Source organism: Priapulus caudatus, unplaced genomic scaffold (assembly GCF_000485595.1).
Source record: "Priapulus caudatus unplaced genomic scaffold, Priapulus_caudatus-5.0.1 Scaffold1498, whole genome shotgun sequence".
Lineage (NCBI taxonomy): Eukaryota > Metazoa > Priapulida > Priapulimorpha > Priapulimorphida > Priapulidae > Priapulus > Priapulus caudatus.
In genome coordinates, this window is record NW_014578559.1 from 63683 (window position 1) to 69301 (window position 5619).

The window sequence follows — 5619 nt, forward strand, 5'->3', positions numbered from 1 at the left end:
GGCAGGCAGGGGTGGGTTACCCCGTTGTCGTGTCTGAGGTGTGTGTCGCCCCTCGTCTCGCATGGTTGACTAACTCTACGACGCACCGATACGGAACACGGCAGAATAGGTTATTGCGGGAGAGCGCCGTAGCTTCAAATGCGCTCGGGTGGCTAGCGAGGTCCGGGGCCGACGATCACGGCCGGTACAACGTCTCCAGACACAACGGGTAAGTGCTATACCTAGGATTGTGTGCTAGCCATTAGTGTGTCGACCGGTGGCGCCATCGGGTGTCGCCGGAGAGCGACGGAAACGCTACACATTTATCAAGAAATGGTAAAAAAAAACATGATTCTATGAATGTGAGTGTATACTCACGATACGTGTGATATATACGTGATTGCGTGTATACAGATATGTGATACATGATACAAAATATCAGTATGTGATACACAATATCATGAACACACATCTATACTGATATCATGAATGAATTAAAACAAATGAACGCTATATTTATTGTTAAGAAAATTTGCTTTTTTTTATCCACCCCTGCTGATATGTATAGCTGTGTATATAGTATATCCAGTGAGGCATGATACAAGTTTGCGTTACACAGCTTGGCTGTTGATCATGAGGCGTTGAGCGGCACCGACAACGCGCTGTTCCGCGGGATATATGCTCACGCGACCGCGGAGATGTTCAAGTATGAAGCGCTGACCGCCATACGTGCGCCAGAACGTTATATCAGTGATTCGCACATCGAAACGTTAAATGTAGTTTGTGTGGTGAGAGGGGCGGAGGGCGATGCCTGTTTAAGCGTGGCACTGCGTGTGAATCATCTTGGTTGATACAAATCACGTGCCTCAAACTCCTCAATGACGCCCCAGTGTATTCAAGGCACATTCATAACACGAAAAACCCCTATGCCTCGATAGCTGAACGCATAGAGCAGATACGACACTGCTGAAATGTCGTTGGATCGAATCCCGTCTGTTTTTTAATTATTTTCTTGTTTTCTGTATTTTTCTGTTTATCCATATCACGGTTGGTAGCAAGCAGATGCGTGATATTGTTCGATACAAGCGCATGCACGCACGTGTACGTACGCACGGACGCACGCACTCACGTGTACGTGCACACACACACTCATGCACGCACGCATGCACGCACGTGTACGTGCGCACGCACGTCTACGTGCACATGCATGCACGCACGCACATACGTGTACCTACACACACACGAACGTACGCACGCACACATGCACACACGTGTACCTGCACACGCACGCACGCACGCACGCACATGTACGCGATGTTTCATGTGTAGCGAATTCGACCCGCTACCACGCCACGCACGGCCACGGCACGCCACAAAGCATGGTACCTTCACGACGACGCGCACCGGGCACGCACGTGTACGTTGCGACACCACACGGTGGTGTGGCGCACGCACCGCTGCACGCACGTGTAAGGGTTAAGCACCACGCGACGGCCACGCACGACAGTTCTGTAAGCTTTACGGCCGGCTCGCCGTGCCAGCGCACGTGTGTACGGCACCGGCAGCGATGTACGTGCACACGCACGCACACAACTTCATGCACGCACGAGTGTACGTAGCGCCGCACGCTATACGAATCGCACATGAGCAACACGCGCGCACGCACGCACGCACGTGTACGTGCACGCACCACCAACGGGGACGCACCGCAACGCACGTTGTACGTGCACACACACGGGACGCACCGCTACGGCCACGTGTAACGTTGCGACCAGCGCACGCACCAACAGCTCATTGCTGCGGCGGCGCCACTCATGGGGACTTCAGTGATTCTCATGCAATAGCGATGTTTCATGTGTAGCGAATTCGACCCGCTGTACAACATACACTATAGCTAGCATGCGTCAGCATTACTTCAACCTTGAAGACGTACGGCTTCGTAGCCACGTGGGCTAGCAGCGGATTGGAAAGGAAAGCCTTGCTGCACCACTTGACCTATAGTTTAATTGGACTGGACACCTGCAGGTCACACGTGGGGTCACATGACTGTAACCACGTGGTGTCCCACGGCTGTATATAAGCTGCGGCGTCCAGCTCCAAAGCAACACAGAGCCAGCTTGGCTCAGTCAGGGAAGCTCGCACCCTCCCACTGCTCTCTAGCTGCTGGCGGCTTGTCCGCTTGTCCGCCCTGCTAGCTGACCATGTAGGGTGTAGCGGAGCTCGGTCAGAAGTCTACGCAAGGATACACAGCTCAGGACGATGATCACGCCGCTTGCTGCCCCCTTCCTGACGCAAGGATACACAGCGCGGAGCCAGCTCGGCTCAGTCAGGGAAGCTCGCACCCTCTCACTGCTCGCGCACGCACGCACGTGTAAGTTCGCACACACGTGTACGTCCGCACGCACGCACGCACGCAGCACGTACGTGTACGTGCCCTAAATAAACAGCGCTTTCTATCAGAACATGTGGTTATTCATCTGTAAATGTCAAGCAGCACGCTTTGCTTCTGCCAACCACAACACATAACAAATACACGTGACCTGATCTATGACGTCACGTGAAACATCGCTATTAGGCCTGCGCGATGGTGTGTGCATATGTTTGCTAGTGAATTAGACCCGCTAAAATTCGAGACTGTTCGCTGGCAGCAATTGATCCGTGCGCCGGCCTTTCGATTTGGCGCACGGATCAAAAGCTGCCAGTGCGTGATACTTTTGTAGGACGTTCCCGCGGTCGCGTGCGCCTTGCCGCGGAACTGCACGCAAGATTCGCGCTTAGTGGGCAGGATCAACACCTCTCAGGCGACGCTTCTCTGGTATCCGGTCTCTCATCTGGGTATGAGCGTGGATAGGCCTTGTCCATGGGCACTTGCAACGTTTTAAAAATAAAATGATGGTAAATAAACACGAATGTCATACGAATATAGATTCTTATATTCTTATATACTATAGTATATATTCTTGTTGTTTGGGCACAGCAGCGTGCGTGCGGTGTACTTGTGTGTTGCAGAGGAGCATTTTAACGGCATTTACAGGAAATTCTCAGTAATAATTAAGCGAAAGGGAGTAAAGAAACATTGAGACTTTGGTAGTAAATACATTTCGTGTTTATTTCCCATCATGTGATTATTGAAAAGTGGCCTTGTTGGCCACCTGCTTGCCCACAAACGGACTCGACCGTCTTCACCCTACATGCATGGCTTAATGGTCTTCCTTACTTCCGACGGACGAACGTCAACGGAGTTGTCCGAGTGTAGATATATTTTCGTGATACTATTGTAGTGTTTCGTGTCTCCCGGCGACACCCGATGGCGCCACCGGTGGATACTTAATGGCTAGCACACAATAAGTATTTCGCTCACCTGTTGTGCCCGTAGGCGTTGAGCCGGCCGTATCGTCGTCTCCCGGACGCCGCTAGCGTGATTTTTTTTCCTAGGTGAATCAAGAACATAGGGCTGTAATGAGCGCTGCTATTGGTTGAGCTTGTTTTCTCGCGATATACATAGCACATCCAAAACTATTATTCTCGATATGACTCGATAGCCTATCGCGTAAAGCGCGGTCGTCAAGTATGAAAGGTCGGGTGATCGAATCCCATCATTCGTTTTCTAATTATTTTTCTGTTTTCTGTATTTTTCTATCTTTATCTGTTTAACATTTTTTTCCAATTAACGCAAATATTTACATGATTTATTTACAACATTTTAATAACAGCAATTAATTTTTACAACAATTAATTTTTTTTATATATTTGTTTAAGTAGGGTTTGGGTTATAGTTAGGATTAGGGTTAGGGTTAGGGTCACAATGCAGTGAATGCACCATAAAACAGGAGTTTGAGGCACGTGATTTGTATCAACCAATGGCAGCGCTCGTTAGAGCCCTATGTTCTTGATTGACCTAGGAAAAAAAATCACGCACCCCGCTAGCCACTCGAGCGCTTCAAGGCTACTGCGCTCCTGTAATAACCCGTTCTGCCGTGTTCCTTTTCGGTGCGTCGTAGAGTTAGTCAACCATGCCAGACGAGGGGCGACACGCACCACAGACACCACAACGGGGTAACCCCACCCCTGCCTGCCGGCCTTATACGTTACGTTGAATAACAAGTGCACACCCCGGGTAAGCACAGAGGTTAAACAAACAGAATGAACTATGAACGCAGCCGGGCAAAGGCCTACAGTAACCGGCGGCCTCTCCTCCCAGTCCCGTGCAGCTGTGCACGAGAGTTAATACTTCTCAATACCCGTACTCTAGTCTAGGAATATTAAACCGACCTATTTAATATTCGACTACTACTAGTACTGTATTATTTACTCACCCCACAACGACAAGGACAATACGACAGTGCCTATACTCACCAATTAACTGACGCGCCTGTCTCTCTCACCCATGAGGCAAGGCACACGCCAAACGCCCGTGACCGCACACGGTACAGTACCTCACCACGGGTACTCGTACGCTAATTGTCACAATACCCGCCACACACACAGCTTACAGGCCACTCTACAGCATGCATACGCACAGGCACTTGAAGCGTTTCAATAAAATATAATGCTAACTAAATAAGAAATACGAATACGCTCACTAATATAGAGAGTGCAATAGTATATCTATATATTAGTGCAAGCGTGCAACAGTCGCGCCGCGAGAGCAATGGCAGCCGGTAATGCAGTGGTTGGAAACTATCGGCGGTGTAGCCGTAGGTGAAAGAGAGTAGGCCTGGTTAGTATAAACATTAAGAATTTTGTACTAAGTAAATAGATTTCGTATTTAGTTAGCATTATATTTTATTGAAACGCTTCAAGTGCCTGTGATCAGGAGTGGATAATAGCAAGATAGAGATCTCTATCCACTCCTGATATTACTTACTGTATAATTACATAAGCTGGTGTGACAGTGATAGAACTTTGTACTTGCTAGGGCGTGGTGTGAAGTAGACACACGGTTACGTCCGATAGCAACTGAATCATCACTGATTATAAGAATGATGTTCATGAATGTGGATTTACGTATTAGATGTATGCTGGCTACAGTTATTGTAACGTCTATGTTATATATGTCATGTGGGATGTCTATGTGCGGTGTGGTATCTATGTATTGTGTAATGTCTATGTGCGGTGTGGTATCTATGTGTTGTGTGGTGTCTATGTATTGTATGGTGTCTATGTATTGTGTAATGTCTAGGTATTGTCATTTGTGTGGTATCTATGTATTGTGGTGTCTGTGTATTGTGTGGTGTCAATTGTGTGGTGTCTGTGTGATGTGGGGTCTGTGCTTGTGGTGTCTACACATGATGCTGCATTGCAGTGCACACCAACCTTTCTACCCATATAGCGAGTTAAACAAGATTGTGCATTATCTAACAACATCAAGATGCTATTAAACATTTATATTCTAACCTAAAAAAATGATAATAACATTTTAAATGTAATTTCACTTTATTTCGACCCGGAGACCTCATCGGCCCGAGTGGAATAATGTGATAAGTGACCTCAATATTCATGGATGCAATAACGTGACATGCGACTGCTGCGGGGTGTAGTGGAATAATGTGATAAGTGACCTCATACACACACACACACACACACACGCACACGCACACACACACACACACACACACACACACACACACACACACACAC